General features: G+C 42.4%; 1 long non-coding RNA gene across 1 annotated transcript in view; it reads right to left on the reverse strand.

Moving 5' to 3' along the window:
- Nucleotides 1-1387: 1387 nt before the first annotated feature.
- Nucleotides 1388-18970, reverse strand: part of LOC115147120 (uncharacterized) — a 42527-nt gene continuing 24944 nt past the window's right edge. The window contains exons 3-4 of the long non-coding RNA XR_003866276.2: nucleotides 3729-3855; nucleotides 1388-3432 (exon numbers count right to left, since the gene is read on the reverse strand). This is a non-coding gene — a long non-coding RNA (uncharacterized LOC115147120). The remainder of the gene's footprint in view (nucleotides 3433-3728; nucleotides 3856-18970) is intronic.

Raw genomic sequence — 18970 nt, forward strand, 5'->3', positions numbered from 1 at the left:
TTACTGTAAAGGATCATTACCGTAAAGGATCATTACTGTAAAGGATCATTACTGTAAAGGATCATCCATGATGTTTTGATCCATATCTACGTTGGAAAAAGGTCTATTTGTTGCTGATTGATTGAAAAAGTATGTTTCCTATAGAAATGTGTCTATTTGTTGCTGATGTAGATTGTGTCCATACCCCCACCTCCCCTCCCTTCTCAAAGAATGTTTCCAAATTTGTTGCTGATAGTTTCCATACCCCCACCTCCCTCCCTTCTCAAAGAATGTTTCCTATAGAAATGTGTCTATTTGTTGCTGATGTAGATTGTGTCCATACCCCCACCTCCCCTCCCTTCTCAAAGAATGTTTCCTATAGAAATGTGTCTATTTGTTGCTGATGTAGATTGTCCATACCCCCACCTCCCCTCCCTTCTCAAAGAATGTTTCCTATAGAAATGTGTCTATTTGTTGCTGATGTAGATTGTGTCCCCCACCTCCCCTCCCTTCTCAAAGAATGTTTCCTATAGAAATGTGTCTATTTGTTGCTGATGTAGATTGTGTCCCCCCTCCCTCCCTTCCAAAGAATGTTTCCCTTCTCATTGTGTCCCCCACCTCCCCTCCCTTCTCAAAGAATGTTTCCTATAGAAATGTGATGATATTTTTATATACAATTGAGCTCTTTGAGTTTGGATTGATTTTGTTGTGTTTTCTTTTCCTCGTTTGTGTATCCCTCACGATTAGAAAGAGCACAGTCACATGATCACTGCCTGGCTTATTTTGATTCACTTCTTGGTAGCCCTGGTCGTTGTACTGACTTTGATTTGCTGCTTAATGTTCTGTTTAAGCTAAAATATTTTCCCATGTTTCCACTCATCTGTCTGTTATTTAGTTGACAAAACTCTCAATTCAATGTAATTGAAATGGGCTCTCTCTCTCTCCCTTCTCTCGAGCCATGTTTCTGTCTCTCACTCTTTTTGGATTTGCACTGTGGTGTGGTCATTAATCACTCGTCCCTGAAGTCCAGGACAAGTGTAACTATTCTGGGGGTAATGGCTCTTCTAAAGACCCTTTGTGAAACAGTCTAGCATAGTGTCTCTTGGACCATTCTCACCCCACGCAGATCCTGTTGGCATGTGTTCATATCAGAAGAGCGGCAAGACCCAGATATTCAGGTATGCCATCTACAGTATATTCTTGAGTTTATACTGTACGGGTGGCATTTCCTTCGCAAATCTGAACCAACAAAATGACAGGTTTACTAAGTTCAGCAAAGCTAGGCTGATGCTAAAAGCTAAGCTAGGCTAACGCTAACTAACTTCAAAAGTCCTCGTTAAGTTGAAGTGACACTTGAGTGACCCATCGACTAAAATGTGTTGACTCAGATTGCCCTTCAGTGTTTTATTACAAGAATCTACACATGACAAATTTTTACAGTTTAATAAAAACAAGGTTATATTTGTGTAGAATCCTCTACAGTGCTGTCTTTTTGGATATTTTGAATGCTTTTAATGCGAAACCTATGAACAGTATCAATATTTGAAATGGCCAGCGTCATTGAGGCTCGAATGCCATAACAATGTAAACTAATGCAGATATCTAACAACCCAGCAAATAACGAGTCATATCAATTCACATTCACGTGTGAACAATGAAACACAAATCTTTAGCTTTCACTCAGTAGTTAAAAGAACAAAGAAATATGTACAGTAGTATTTTTTGTTTACAGTTCATATTTGTATCACATTGCTTTTCTCTAGAGATTTGATGGAACTCATGCCTGTTATTCTTCAATTGGTCTTGCTGAGATTTGATGTTTGCATTAAGAAACAGTGACGGAAACATGTTTCATACGAGACAGTCAAAGTCCGAGTATGACAATGTTTGAGAATGGGACAAGAGAAAGGCATAGTGGAGTTTGACTTACTTTTGTCATTTCCAGTCACATACAGTACCCTATATTTTGGTGAAAGGAACCATTTTAAGCCAAACTCCAAATAAGGACAGATGAATTTACTGTACCATCTCAGGCTTTATCGCAGATATCTACAACACCAGTTTGAGTGCCATAAGAAAAATGTATTCTAAATCAGAAACTTCCATCCCATCTTTCATCAAGTTATCTAGCTGCTCATATACACGGTTGTCTTATCCTCTGTTTGGAAACAAAAGTGAGCCGCGTTAAGAAGTCTAACCAAAATTGGGTGGAAGAGCTCTCTCTGTGAGGTACTTAAAATGTCAACCTATAATCAAACGCTAAATTAAAATCAAACAACCAAAGTTGGTGATTGGGATTGTAGAGTGCGACAGAACGATTTCTCGTAAGGCTTCATTTATTCTCCAAAATGCTTACTCTGCCATTTCTGCACCGGTTGTAACCTTGAGTGCAGAGCGACTTCACATATTGAGGATACATGAGTCTTAGGAGCAGAGTTTTGGGGGGGAAAACATGTCCCTTACCAGGCAGTGCATCGTGGGGTATATTGTTTGCTAGCAGAGACTAAAGTTAGCTGAAGTTTGTAGTGGCTGTTTAAAGAAAACCAAACCATGGATTACAGTTTCTCTTGAACCATAGACTGGAAAATACTGAACCTCCCCTTTAAGATTGTTGCCCTACTTAGAGTAAAAATGTTTATCAAAACATGAACCAAAAAGTGTAAGGGTGGGGGAAGTGGGTGCCCACTGTTCATGTATTTCTTAAAAAAGAAAAGTCCATCCAGTCCATCTTCAACGCTCGAACGAATGGCATATGCCGGTGTTACACTGGAGCTTCCCCTGTCTATCGGAGACCAAAGGTTGTCCTTGGACCTTTGACTTCCCGCCCAGTCTTTCAATGACTTTGGAACGCCCCCACCACCAACCGGGATGTTCCTTCAGACATCCAACTCAATTCTTTACCAACCACCCCGCACTGCCCACCCCCGCTACTCCAACCTCTACTCCCTCCCCAAGATCCTCCAAACTACTCACACATAAGATTAGGGCAAACAAAACACAAAAATACGGCACCACTGGGCCAGTAACATATCCATCCAGCAGGGGGCAGCAGCTCATGTCGTCTCCCCTGTGTCTCCCTCCAGCGAGCTAGACGACTATAGAGTCTATTGTCTCAGTGAGTCTTGCGCACATGCCAGCAGTGCTGTGCTCTCAGATGTGCTTTTGCAGATTTTTGCCTGACGCAGCCTAGCCAAATGTCCCGAGCACAGTTCTTGGATCAGATCTAGACTGATCAGATGAGTTGCCCCTCAGTGGGGACGTTAAGCATGCTGTCCATTTCCAGGCGCGCCCCAGCCACCTCCTGAGCGCTGGGGCTGTAGGATCCCCCTGACTGACGCTTCTTGCGGGCTGTGAACACCATCAAGGTGAGGCGATGACTGCTAGCAGAGCACCAAGGCACACCAGGGGAATGGCTATCACCAGCCACGGCACCCGCTCTTTCTGGGGCTGTTTCTGCAAGGAGGAAGCAAGCAAGGAACCAAGGGAGAAATGTCAGTGATGAGTGACTAATTCTAAAATTACCATAATGCTAAAAATATACATTACATGTCTTAATAGTCTCCATGAATAAACCAATATAAATCCAGAGATTTGAATGAATAACTATAAATGCATTGGAAAGACAATAATATTTGTTGTTTACTAATGTTTACTAATAATTAAATATTTTTTTATTGTGTATACATAGACGATGAATGCAAAATGACTTGGAAGAGGAGGAGAAGAATGAAGAAGTCAATAGTTCATACTTTTGTATGGCAGAATGGGCCGCTGTAGCCAGGTAGGCACACACACCAGAACCTATTGAGTCGATCGATACAGGATCCACCATTCCGACAGGGGTTAGACTCATACTCATTTAACTCTGTTTCACGCCTGAGGAGGAAAACACAATGAGGACATTTTAAACAGACAGAACAAGCATGATATACAATGGGGTCTGAAATGATTGACACCCTTGATAAAAAGTTGTGAAAATTACTATATAAAATACATTTTTCAAATACCTTTTTGTATATTGATGGGAAATTATTTTATTCTAATACAATTGCTCAGAGAACGAGATATTGTTTAACAAGTAATACTTTTCTTCTCTCAAAAAGTAGGGGGTCATAATTTCCAATGCCTTTCAATACCTCACCTTTCAATGATAATGGCACTGAACCTTTTTCTAAAATGTTTTATGAGATTGGTGAACACGTTGGGAGGGATCTTAGACCATTCCTCCATACAGAATCTTCCCAGATCCTTGATATCATTCGTCTGTGCTGAAAGTACCAATGTCGATTGTCCAACTCTTGACGGTGCTATGGTCAGATGACATGACATGAAAATCATCTAGCAAGACAATAACCGCAAGCACTAATCAAAATCCGCAAAGAAATCAATATTTTTCTATGGCCATCTCAGTCTCCAGACTTGAACCCCATTGAAAAAGGATGGTTTGAATTGAAGAGGGCAGTGCATTGTGGGGTATATATTATTTGATAGCAGAGACTAAAGTTAGCTGAAGTTTTTAGTGGCTGTTTAAAGAAAACCAAACCATGGAAACCATTTCCATGTACGGGAACATAAGAGCAGACAAAGGATATCAAGGATCTGGAAAGATTCTGTATGGAGGAAGGGTCTAGGATTCACTCTCAATGTGTTCTCCAACCTCATAAAATGTTTTAGAAAAAGTTTCAGTGTTGTTATCCTCACAAGGAAAGGGTAGCAATCATTTTGACCACCATTTTTTTTAGATTTTGTTAGTGCTAGCTGTGCCACTAGATATTTTGGGTTAGAGTCCAGGCTCTGTCACACCCGGACGCGACCAGGAGACCCATGGAGCGGCACACAATTGGCCCAGCTCGTCCGGGTTAAGGGAAGGGTTTGGCCGGCAGGGATGTCCTTGTTCCATCGAGCACTAGCGACTCCTGTGGCGGGCCGGGCGCAGTGCACACTGACAAGGTCGCCAGGTGTACAGCATTTCCTCCGACACATTGGTGCGGCTGGCTTCCGGGTTAAGTGGGCATTGTGTCAAGAAGCAGTGCGGCTTGGTTGGGTTTCGGAGGACACACGGCTCTCGACCTTCGCCTCTCCCGAGTCCGTACGGGAGCTGCAGCGATGAGACAAGACTAACTACCAATTGGATCCCACTAAATTGGGTAAAAAAATATAAAAAATGTATGTCTTTATCTAAGCAATTGTATTAGTATAAAATATGATTTCCCCATTATTTTGAGCATACAATATAGCTCAGTATTTGTATTATTTATTTTATAGTATTTTTTGCTAATCTTTATCAAAGGTGACAATAATTATATATCTATTCTGGTATCCATCCCTACAGTACCATACCAAGCAGTGTTTCCCAAACTGTGGTACACTAATGGCTGATTTGTAAACAGCTGTGTTATTTTATGCATATAAATTTAAAAACCGGGCACACAGAAACAGTTGGCCCCCCACAGCCCGTCATGGCAGATTCCATTTTCACACTGAACACCCTCTTCGCACATCAATGGCAGGTAGGTACGTCCACCTGTTCACATGTTCAGAATTACACCCTCTTCACAATGGTGACTCAAAGCCTTAAACTCCCCAATGTCCACAATAGGTGTTCGAGTGAAGGGTTCCTGTTCATCAAAAAATATTGAATCATGCAACTTATATTTATAATATCTGTTTGTCACTTCAATTAGGTATGCTGTATTTGATTTGAAAGGTTAAGCAACTCAATATAAAACTTGGTATAAAACCTAAATATGTGCTAGCTAGATACAAATGATCTGAGAATCTATTATTCCACGTGACAATGGTCCCTGACCACTTACTGTTACACTAATTGGTTGGCATGAAGAGGGAGGCTGCTCACTGGCAGAGTGGGCCGGCAAAGTCATCTGTGCACTCACAGATATAGTTGTTCACCCCATCCACACAGGTGCCCCCGTTTTCACAGCTGTGTTCCTCGCACTTATTCAGGTCCTCCTCGCAGGTATCACCCCCGAACCCTGGGTCACATGCGCACTTGAAACCTGCCAACGCATCAGTGCAGATGCCGTTGATGCAGGGCGCACTCATCTGTGTCCACCTCACACTGCTCTCTCTCCCAACCCGGCTTGCATACGCAGTCAAACTTGTTAAAGAGATCCTTGCACGAAGCTCCGTTCCGGCAGGGGTCCGAATGGCATACATCAACAATCCGTTTGGATATCCTTGTCGCCTGTTCTGTGGAAGCGGGCAGGCTGCAGCGAGTGTTGGGCATCCACGAATGGTAGATAGACCCCAGCGACTCGCATGGCGCCCAGGCAGCCCAAGAAACTCTCGGCGATAGCAACCTCTGCCCCTACCTCGTTGAGGAAGTGCAGGACACCCGCCTCCACATCCGCTGCTGGAGTCGGTGATGCCATTCACGGTGATAACCCAGTGGGAAGTCAGGGATTCGATCTTGCAACCTTTCGGTTACTAGGCTACCTGCCACCCCGGTTACTAGGCTACCTGCCACCCCATTTGTATATACTGTATTTTATACTATCTATTGCATCTTAGCCTATGCCGCTCTGACGTTGCTCATCCATATATTTCTCATATATCTCTCTTACAGACAAAGCATGGGCATCCTGTAGCATACCAACAGCAGAGCAGGGCAACACCAAGGGACTCGCTAACTCCAGGATGCCAATACGGGTGCTTCTGAAGTGAATATATATACAGTGTATATATTTAAGTCACGGGTCACTTGTTTCACCATGGAGTTTGGGAAGGTTAATTTAAATCTCAAAATGTTGCTGCTGACAATGATGATGTTCAAATGGGGTAAGCCTCTCATTGCAAGTGATCGACATGTTACGGGACGGGTGTGATGAATCATAATGCAAAAATGATATTCTGTAGTGCCTTTTTAAAAATTTGGTAGAACATTTTGAATGTGAAGGGAAGGTTCAGCAGGGCTATAAGGTACTACGGGGTGTAATCCCTTACAGAGGAACAAGTGCGCCACTTGCCAATTGTTGTGGGCAGCCATCAAATCCCCTTTGCTGTGAAAGCAACAGGTTGCATGGACAGATTTATTGAAGGAAGCGAGTCTTATTTCCCCAAAACACCTTTCTTAAGTCATTTAATCAGAACTGCCAACAGAAAAAGTTTGCATATTTTTTTTACATGTATCGACAAATGCAGTTGCTTTACTATTTACTATTCTGCATTTAATAAATTCATTCCCAAATATGTATGATAATCAACAAGACACAAATGCTATTTCCCACAGTTATGAAACATTGTGTTCTCTTATCACAAATCCACCGTGCCTCTGGTTTTTGACTCTCCGTGGCATTGGTTTGCATGGAACCCTAGTGCTTACTCTTCAACTGACGCTTGTACCTCTAACTGTGTACAACAAGTGGCCTCAAGAATCACCCCTTGTCTCCTTGTGTTTTGAGAAATGCTGTTCATTGAGTAGTATAGGAGTGGTTCTCAGGGAGAGGCTTGGCTGTGTTTGGCCTATTTCAAACCACACAGCCACACTTCATTATTGCTCATAACCATGACAACGGGCTCTCAGACTAATTGCCAGGGCATTGTTGGAGGGCCTCAAAATATTCTAATTTTAGGCTAATCACTTTGAGCAACATGGTTTGTTTTGATGATGTGGGACCCAGTTGAATTAAAATCTTATCTGGAGAGTATTAAAAATCAGGAGCTTGATGAAAATGTCATATTAGTAACAAAGTTCAAGATAATAGTGATTAGAGTGAAAAGACTTAAGAAATCGATCATTGATACTGCATTTGTGCTGCATTTTGCGCTGACTCATTGAGGAAATGGGCAAGTTGCTGCATGGGATGCTGAGGTGTTTGCCGGGGTAGGGGTAGCCAGGTGGGAAGCAGGCCAGCATTGGAAAAATGCTTCTTGAAATGATCGATTATCGTAGATTTTCAGTGGTGACAGTGTGTCCTATCATCAGTGCAGTGGGCAGCTGGGAGGAGGTGCTCTTATTCTCTTAGTTTCCCAAAACCTTTTGAAATTAATGCGACAGGAAGGAAATGTCTGTTTGAAATAGCTAGCCGTAGCTTTTCTGACTGAGTATATTGGTTCCTAACTTCCCTGAAGAGTTGCATATCGCGGGGGCTATTCGATGCTAATGCAGAACGCCACAGGATGTTTGTGCTGGTCAAGGGCAGTCATGTCTGGGTTGAACCAAAGGCTATATCTGTTCGTAGTTCTACATTTTTTGAATGGGGCATGCTTATTTAAGATGGAGAGGAAAGCACTTTTGAAGAGCAACCAGGCATCCTCTATTGATGGGATGAGGTCAATATCCTTCCAGGATACTCGGGCCAGGTCGGTTAGAAAGGCCTGCTCGCTGAAGTGTTTTAGGGGGCGTTTGACAGTGATTAGGGGTGGTCGTTTGACCTCTGACCCATTACGCATGCAGGCAATGAGGCAGTGATCGCTGAGATCCTGGTTGAAGACAGCAGACTTGTATTTAGAGGGCAAGTTGGTCAGGGTGATTTCTAAGAGGGTGCCTATATTTTTGGATTTAGGGTTGTACCCGGAAGGTTCCATGATAATTTGTGTGAGATTGAGGGTATCTGGCTTAGATTGTAGGATGGCCGGGGTGTTAAGCATGTCTGGGGTGTTAGGTCACCTAACAGAACGAACTCTGAAGATAAATGGGGGGCGATCAATTCACATATGGTGTCCAGGGCACAGCTGGGGGCTGAGGGGGGTCTATAACAAGCGGCAACAGTGAGAGAGTCTTGTTTCTGGAAAGGTGGATTTTTAAAAGTAGAAGCTCGAATTGTTTGGGCAAGAACCTGGAAAGCATGACAGATCTCTGCAGGTCATCTCTGCAGTAGATTGCAACTCTGTCCCCTTTGGCAGTGCTATCTTGAAAGAACATGTTATAGTTAGGGATGGACATTTTAGGGTTTTGGTGGGCTTCCTAAGCCAGGATTCAGACACGGCTAGGACATCTGGGTTTGGCCGGAGTGTGCTAAAGCAGTGAATAAAACAAACTTAGAGAGGAGGCTTCTAATGTTAACATGCAGGAAACCAAGGCTTTTACGGTTACAGAAGTCAACAAATGAGAGTGCCTGGGGAATGGAAGTGGTGCATGGGGTTGCAGGTTCTGGGTTAACATCTACATCACCAGAGAAACAGAGGAGGAGTAGAATAAGAGTACAGCTAAAGGCTAAAATAACTGGTTGTCTAGTGCATTCGGAACAGAGAGTAAAGGGGGCAGGTTTCTGGGCATGGAAGAATAGATTCAAGGAATAATGTACAGACAAGGGTATGGTAGGATGTGAGTACAGTGGAGGTAAACCTAAGCATTGAGTGATGAGAGAGGTTTTGTCTCTAGATGCACCACTTAAGCCAGGTTTGGTCACCGCATGTATGGGGGGGTGGATAAACAGGGCTAACTAAGGCATATTGAGCAGGGCTGGAGGCTTTACAGTAAATTAAGGCATGTGTAGCAGGGTAATCTAGGGAAAGTTACATAAACAAACAAGCTCACATCTCAAAATCCCTCTTCACGTAAACTGTAGCTCTCATTCTCTGGAACTACCGCCATCATCACCAGAAATGACCGGTCTAGGACCAAAGGGGGTTGGGGGTTTTATTTAGGAGGGGAATGAGATGCATCTAATTCCCAGTTCCAGACAAAGAGGAGAGAGTGGTCAGAAATCCCCTCACAGGCTCTAAAAAAATGTCACTATACAGAGTGCGAATAATAGGGGGGCCAGGGGGGTATCAGACTGTCTGAATGATACATGAGTCCACCCTAAATGATGCTGGAATGATTTTTGGAGTGGACGAACATGCGCAGGTAACCTACTTTTTGAAGTGATTTGTTATATAATAAGCAATGAGCCAACCCCGCAGAACCCGTGGGCTCCCCCGCCTTGGGAGCTGTGTGGTACGCCATTGGTGACATCTGATACAGAAGGGCTTACTGATGCGCTGGAGCCTGTTGACTTTCTCCACTGTCTGTCTGAAGGGAAGTGAATAGTTGGCAGAAATGGACAGGAAAAGAGAGGAAAGGGAGGTCTAGCTAGAGGATAGCAGTCGGGTGAAAAATTATCAGAGGATGAAAGGAGCCTACTGTATAGGGGCATCAGTAGAGGAGATGAGACGGCAGGAAGAGAAGTAATTGACTGTTCTTCGTCTTTCGGGGAAGGAGGACAGTAGATAGGTGAAAAGAGGATAGAAGTTGAGGAAGCAACACTGCCAGGAAACCCTATCGATGAACCCTGTTTTTCCTGTTCCTAATTGGCTCCTTTATTTATGCATCTTGGTTGGAAAGCGAGGTAGTAACAGTACACCTACACAACAGAGGTCTATAGAAACAGGATAGAAAAATTCAACCATATGTCATATGTCTTAACCTCACTTTGCAACTGATTCAAACAGAGACCTTGAAAAGACATTGAATGTCACCTTTTATTCAAGCCTTTGTGACACTACAACATTTCAACCGACATGGTCTTCATCAGGATACCTTGTCAATGACTTTCCAGACACCTCAGTACGACAGAGCAGTCCTAGAAAGTCTGCAGAAAGTGGACATAGACTATCCAGATGGACTACATTGCCAATTGAAAAGGGGTAGGGATTAGACCCAGGTAGAGTAGATAAAGATTACAATCAGTATGATCTCCGGGAAGATCCACATTAGATGCAGGATTGTGGCAAACCAACCTGTACATTGCTCAGACTCAACAGCTAAGGGCATTTTCTTCATGAGTAAAGTTGAAGGAGGCAGCACAGTGACATTTTAATTTACATAATATATGTAAATTAACTTTTCAATTCACATCAGCAACATAGGGTTCGGTAGGGTTCAGCGCTTGGCAATGGACATTTACTGTAAATATTCCAATGAAATATCCCAGTATAGCCACTACCGAGCATTCTTCAATTATTCAAGCGACTTTTCATCTTAACCATATTACACATTTGTAAAATGGAACCAAACCACATTATGCTCTTGAATAATGCAACAATTTACAAACATGTGCAGACAATGAAGGGTTTATTTTCTTGTCTGTAGTCTACACACATTACATTTTAGCTTCAAGACAAAAGTACAGACTTGCTAATAGCACGTCTTCATCAAGTAACGTTAGCCTATCAAAAATGTAAGTTTATGGCTACTACCACTCATACGAATTTACAAGTACGGGAGAACCGGGATGAAAGTAACACGTTTAGTTTTTTTCCTAATTACTCAGAGATCGATAGAGCTAGACACACCATGTTTTATGAGAATCAACTTATATATGTCATCTACCATTCATTAGCAACTGTAGTTCCATTCCTAAGGTAGATGAGTTATATAGGCAGACAGCAGAACTACCCCAACATGCCGACGGGGCGGGAGTATCACAGCCTTGGGACAGAAGTAACAGCTGGCGAGAAGTGCACAATATCTATCTGTCTTATTTCAATGTTTCTGGTTTGTGATGCTCGTTTATTTCAACAAATGTTCTATCAGCCATCATTTCATGTTTGGATAATTAATACTATCGGTACGAAATTTATGAAAATTAACCATGCGTCAACATCGCAATATTTTGTTTTACAGTATTAAATCGGACAAAAATGGATAAAATATTATCCAAATATATTAACCATAATTTTCTCATCTCACTTTAAAGGGAATGCAGCAGGAGATGTTTTTCACCATTTTCATTGACTATTCATGCTTAGCCATACAACTCAGGTACGCTCCTTGTGTCTTGACGGAATACACATCCTTATTCTCACAAACGGCAAACTCATCATGCTTATCACATTTCTATGGCTTGACATAAGGTAATTGACCCCAGAATCATAAAGATATACAGTGGGGCCAAAAAGTATTTAGTCTGACACCAATTGTGCATGTTCTCCCACTTAAAAAGATGAGAGAGGTCTGTAATTTTCATCATAGGTACACTTCAACTATGACAGACAAAATGAGAAGAAAAAAATCCAGAAAATCTAATTGTAGGATTTTTTATGAATTTATTTGCAAATGATGGTGGAAAATAATTATTTGGTCACCTACAAACAAGCAAGATTTCTGGCTCTCACAGACCTGTAACTTCAAGAGGCTCCTCTGTCCTGCACTTGTTACCTGTATTAATGGCACCTGTTTGAACTTATCAGTATAAAAGACACCTGTCCACAACCTCAAACAGTCACACTCCGAACTCCACTATGGCCAAGACCAAAGAGCTGTCAAAGGACACCAGAAACAAATAACCGTCCATTCGGATAAGGAAAATGAATGATATATATTTACTCGCAGCTGCGCTTCGATAGATGGGTCAAAGATGGAAGACTGGTTTGCCCAGCAGAGATCACCATTGTCCATTGAAGAATCTTTCTGGTCATAGTGTTGTAGAGCGGACACGTTACAGTACCCTGTCGTTCTCAGGAGATTGTCTGTCCTTTCCTAGGCCACGTACGTTTACAGCTGTCGTTCTCAGGAGATTGTCTGTCCTTTCCTAGGCCACGTGCGTTTACAGCTGTCGTTCTCAGGAGATTGTCTGTCCTTTCCTAGGCCACGTGCGTTTACAGCTGTCGTTCTCAGGAGATTGTCTGTCCTTTCCTAGGCCACGTGCGTTTACAGCTGTCGTTCTCAGGAGATTGTCTGTCCTTTCCTAGGCCACGTGCGTTTACAGCTGTCGTTCTCAGGAGATTGTCTGTCCTTTCCTAGGCCACGTGCGTTTACAGCTGTCGTTCTCAGGAGATTGTCTGTCCTTTCCTAGGCCACGTACGTTTACAGCTGTCGTTCTCAGGAGATTGTCTGTCCTTTCCCAGGCCACGTGCGTTTACAGCTGTCGTTCTCAGGAGATTGTCTGTCCTTTCCCAGGCCACGTGCGTTTACAGCTGTCGTTCTCAGGAGATTGTCTGTCCTTTCCTAGGCCACGTGCGTTTACAGCTGTCGTTCTCAGGAGATTGTCTGTCCTTTCCTAGGCCACGTGCGTTTACAGCTGTCGTTCTCAGGAGATTGTCTGTCCTTTCCTAGGCCACGTGCGTTTACAGCTGTCGTTCTCAGGAGATTGTCTGTCCTTTCCTAGGCCACGTGCGTTTACAGCTGTCGTTCTCAGGAGATTGTCTGTCCTTTCCTAGGCCGCGTACGTTTACAGCTGTCGTTCTCAGGAGATTCTCTGTCCTTTCCTAGGCCACGTACGTTTACAGCTGTCGTTCTCAGGAGATTGTCTGTCCTTTCCTAGGCCACGTACGTTTACAGCTGTCGTTCTCAGGAGATTGTCTGTCCTTTCCTAGGCCACGTACGTTTACAGCTGTCGTTCTCAGGAGATTGTCTGTCCTTTCCTAGGCCACGTGCGTTTACAGCTGTCGTTCTCAGGAGATTGTCTGTCCTTTCCTAGGCCACGTGCGTTTACAGCTGTCGTTCTCAGGAGATTGCCTGTCCTTTCCTAGGCCACGTACATTTACAGCTGTCGTTCTCAGGAGATTGTCTGTCCTTTCCTAGGCCACGTACGTTTACAGCTGCAGCTGATAACTCCACGTCTCGGAGATATCACTTCTTTAGTGAATAAGTTCATACAAAGTTGCCATAATCAGCTCATGCTGTATTCTGGCTGGTCTAGTTGAAATCCACCATTCCAGCCTGGCAATCGTCACCTCCATGTTGAAATTAGCCCTTTGAAAGGTATGGACACCAGTCCTCACGTTGTCAAGAACTGAGTTGACTTCTGTCAACGGGCTTTTGTACTGGAGGAGAGAAGGGCGTGTTTCATAGTTCTCAACCAATGTCTGTTCACCTGGGCGTGGCCACTGACTGAGCATAGTTAACTTATGAAAACAGTTCTCTCATTTAGAAGCTAAAATCACATTTAATCTTTTCACAAATAGTTTCATATTTAAATTGCAAAACATGTGAATCTGAACTAGAATGTGTAGAATTTCCAAGATACAATTTATGTCATCCTATCGTCATATATAATGTCCCAGACAACAACTGATCTGACGTTCACATTCTTTAAGTACTAATGGACACTTTCAACTGGTTGAGAAATGGAAATAGTTTCATTCCCCAACCTTTTGATATTACTTTCTCTGTGGTAACAGGGCTTTCCTAGAGTCCATTCTGTAGAGTGGAGCGAAAAAGGGGAAAGGTATTGATGGGGGGGGGGTCATAAACGTCACCCAACAGGGCAACGTATGACACCAAGTACCAGGACATTTTTTGCAAAAAACCTGGTCGCCTCTGCCAGGAGGCTGACACTTTTTGAGTATACAATATGACACTGAGTATATATGGATATATATATAATATACAATATAGCTCAGAATTTGTATGATTTATTTTATCACGGCCATAACGTTCACTGTGGACGGGGGAAATTGAAATTCAATTCTTTAATTGCATTTTTGCCCCCCCAGTTTAAACATTGGAATGGGATACCAAACAAGGCAACAGTGTGCTTTAGGACCAGAGCAGGCTGTACAGGCTGCAGGCTGTTTGGAGTGTTCATCCGACTGGATAAAAAATCAAATAAAACACACTGGCTTGCAAAAGTATTCACCCCCTTGGAATGTTTTATATTTTGTTGCCTTACAACCTGGAATAAAAATGAATTTGAGGGGTTTGTATAATTTGATTTACACAACATGCCTACCACTTTGAAGAAAACTTGAGCGTGCTTAACTATTCACTCCCCCCCAAAGTCAATACTTTGTAGAGCCACCTTTTGTAGAGCCACCTTACAGTTGCAAGTCTCTTGGGGTATGTAAGCTTGGCACATCTAGCTATTATTCAAGGCAAAATGGCTCCAGCTCCTTCAAGTTGGATGGGTTCTGCTTGTGTACAGCAATCTTTAAGTCATAACACAGATTCTCAATTGGATTGAGGTCTGGGATTTGACAAGAACATTCCAAGACATTTAAATGTTTCCACTTAAACCACTCGGGTGTTGCTTTAGCGGTATGCTTAGGGTTATTGTCCTGCTGGAAAGTGAACCTCCATCCCAGTCTCAGTATGGTGGTGGCAGCATCTGAGAAGACTGAAACAGGTTTCCCTCAAGAATATCCCTGTATTTAGCGCCATCCATCATCCCTTCAATTGTGACCAGTTTCCCAGTCCCCGTTGAAGAAAAACATCTCCACAGCATGATGCTGCCACCACCATGCTTCACTGTGGCGATGATGTTCTCGGGGTGATGAGAGGTGTTAGGTTTATGCTAGACATAGCGTTTTCCTTGATGGCCAAAAAGCTCACATTTTAGTCTCCTCTGACCAGAGTACCTGCCTCCATATGTTTGGGGCGTCTCCCACAAGCCTTTTGGGGAACACCAAACGTGTTTGCTTATTTTTTTCTTGCTACTCTTCTGCGAAGCCCAGCTTTGGAGTGTACGGCTTAAAGTGGTCCTATGGACTGATAATCCAATCTCTGCTGTGGAGATTTGCAGCTCCTTCAGGGTTATCGTAGGTCTATTTGTTGTCTCTCTGCTTAATGCGCTCCTTGCCTGGTCTGTGAATTTTGGTGGGCGGCCCTCTCTTGACAGGTTTGTTGTGGTGCCATATTCTTTCCATTTAAAAAAAAATGATTTAATTGTGCTCTGTGGGATGTTCAAAGTTTCAGATATTTTTTAAACCCAACCCTGATCTTTACTTCTCCACAACTTTGTTTCTGACCTGTTTGGAGAGCTCCTTGGTCTTCATGGTGCCGCTTGCCGATACCCTTTGCTTAGCCTCTTGAGACTAGGGGGCAGTATTTTGATGTTTGGATGAAAAACGTACCCAAATGAAACTGCCTATTTCTCATGAACAGAAGCTAGAATATGAATATAATTGTCAGATTAGGAAACTCTAATGTTTCCAAAACTGTCAAGATATTGTCTGTGAGTGTAAAGAACTGATATTGCAGGCTGAGGAAAATCCAAACCTCTGTTCCTTTGCAAGCCTGTCCTCCATTTAAAGGAATATCAACCAGATTCCTTTCCCTATAGCTTCCACAAGGTGTGAACAGTCTTTAGACAGTTTCATGCTTTTATTCTGAAAAATGAGCAAGAATGATCACATCGCATCAGTGGATAGCTGTGTGTCGCCAGAGTTTTGCATGCGCAACAGCTTGGAGCAGACCTTTTCTTTCTCTCTCTCTCTCCTATTGAAAAGGCTGCCTTATCGATTATGTATTGTTAAAACAACCTGAGGATTGATTATAAAAAACGTTTGACATGTTTCTACAAACTTTACGGATACTATTTGGAATTTGTCTGCCCGTCGCGACCTGCACGACCCTGTGGATTACTCAACAAAAATTGCCAACCAAATGGAGGTATTTTGGATATAAACTTTATCGAACAAAACAAACATTTATTGTGTCACTGGGAGTCTCGTGAGAGCAAACATCCAAAGATCATCAAGGGTAAGCGATTCATTTTATTGCTTGGTCACGAACGTCAGAAAATCTACTTTGCTGCTAGCTGTTTGTAATGTTTTGTCTTCTGAGAGAGCTGTCCTAACATAAATGCTTGGTTTGATTTCTCTGTAAAGCTTTTTTGAAATCTGACATGCCAGGTGGATTAAGAACAAGCTAAGCTGTGTTTTGGTATATTGGATTTATGATTTCATGAAAATTTAATATTTTTTGCAATTTGAATTTGGCGCTCTACAATTCAGCGGATGTTGACAAAAATGATCCCGCTAAAGGGATCGGTGCGCCATGAGGTGGTGTTGCAGACTCTGTCAATTGGAGGTGTACCAGTGGATGTATTTCAATGCCTACCTTCAAACTCCGTGCCTCTTTGCTTGAGACAAAATCAAAAGAAATCAGCCAAGACCTCAGAAAAAAATGGAGACCTCCACAAGTCTGGGAGCAATTTCCAAACGCCTGAAGGTACCACGTTCATCTGTACAAACAATAGTATGAAAGTATAAACATCACGGGACCACACAGCCATCAAACCACTCAGGAAGGAGACGCGTTCTGTCTCGTAGAGATGAACGCAGCCTTCATACCGCTCCTAGAGATGAACGTACTTGTGCGAAAAGTGCAAATCAATCCCAGAACAACAGTAAAGGAATTTGTGAAGATGCTGGAGGAAACAGGTACAAAAGTATCTATATCCACGGTAAAACTAGTCCTATATCGACATAACCTGAATGGCCGCTCAGCAAGGAAGAAGCCACAGCTCGAAAACCACCATAACAAAGCCAGACTACGGTTTGCAACTGTACATGGGGACAAAGATTGTACTTTTTGGAGAAATGTCCTTTGGTCTGATGAAACAAAACTAGAACTGTTTGACAATAATGACCATCGTTATGTTTGGAGGAAAAAGGGGGAGGCTTGCAAGAACACCATCCCAATAGTGAAGCACGAGGGTGGGAGCATCACATTGTGAGTGTGCTTTGCTGCAGGAGGGACTGGTGCACTTCACAAAATAGATGGCTTCATGAGGTAGGAAAATTGTGTGGATATATTGAAGCAACATCTCAAGACATCAGTCAGGAAGTTAAAGCTTGGTCGCAAATTGGTCTTCCAAATGGACAATGATACTTCCAAAGTTGTGGCAAAATGGCTTAAGGACAACAGAGTCAAGGTATTGGAGTGGCCATCACAAAGCCCTGACCTCAATCTTATAGAACATTTGTGGGCAGAACTGAAAAAGCGTGTGCGGGCAAGGAGGCCTATAATCTTGACTCAGTTACACCAGCTCTGTCAGGAAGAATGGGCCAAAATTCATCCAACTTATTGTGGGAAGCTGTTGGAATGCTACTGGAAACTTTTGACCCAAGTTAAACAATTTAAAGGCAATGTTACCAAATACTAATTGAGTGTATGTAAACTTCTGACCCACTGGGAATGTGATTGAAGAAATAAAAGCTGAAATAAATCATTCTCTGCTATTATTCTGACATTTCACATCCTTAAAATAAAAAGTGGTGATCCTAACTGACCTACGACAGGGAATTTTTATTAGGATTAAATTGTGAAGAACTGAGTTTAAATGTTTTTGGCTAAGGTGTATGTAAACTTCCGACTTAAACTGTATACTCAGATCATGTGACACTTCGATTACACACAGGTGGACTTTATTTAACTAATTATGTGACTTCTGAAGGTATTGGTTGCACCAGATCTTATTTAGGGGCTTCATAGCAAAGGGGGTGAATACATATGCACGCAACACTTCAGTTTTTATTTTTATTAAATTTTTTAAAACAAGTAATTTTTTTCATTTCACTTCCCCAATTTGGACTATTTTGTGTATGCCATTTACATGAAATACAAATAAAAATCCATTTACATTACAGGTTGTAATGCAACAAAATAGGAAATGCCAAGAGGGATGAATACTTTTGCAAGGCACTGTAAAAGTTGTCTCCCCCTCTTCTAAAACCAAAGTTCTGACCTTGATAGGAGTGAAAGAGTGTTGCATGGAAAAAATGGTCAAATTAGAAAAAGGGTGTGAGTCAGGGTTGTCCACTCAGTCCATTCTCATTTCGGTATAATTTCTTTCAGCATTTTATGAAAATAATTTAATTCGGAATAGCCTATGTCACGGTATAGCTCTACTGCTCTCTGGAACCATTTCTGGTTCACTACAGGCCACTTACATACAATATTAATACAGATTTACAGTCTATACTCCAAACAAATGTTATTTTCCTAACCATGTAGTGGGCCATATACTTATTGTCAGAGATAAGAGTTAGCATTAAATAACAGGTACATGATAAGACGTTAATGTGATGAGCATAGAGAAATAGGTGCATGGGGGATGGATGCACAGGATATGGGGTAACATTTACTGTCCATCTCAGGGTCTTCACTTCTGGTTCTGGAGAGCCCTGATTGAACCGATCAACTACTCAGAGATTTGAATTTGTTTTTGTTTTTTTCACCTTTATTTAACCAGGTAGGCTAGTTGAGAACAAGTTCTCATTTACAACTGCGACCTGGCCAAGATAAAGCATAGCAGTGTGAACAGACAACACAGAGTTACACATGGAGTAAACAATTAACAAGTCAATAACACAGTAGAAT

The sequence above is a fragment of the Oncorhynchus nerka genome, linkage group LG19 (genome assembly GCF_034236695.1).
Source record: "Oncorhynchus nerka isolate Pitt River linkage group LG19, Oner_Uvic_2.0, whole genome shotgun sequence".
Taxonomy (NCBI): Eukaryota; Metazoa; Chordata; class Actinopteri; order Salmoniformes; family Salmonidae; genus Oncorhynchus; species Oncorhynchus nerka.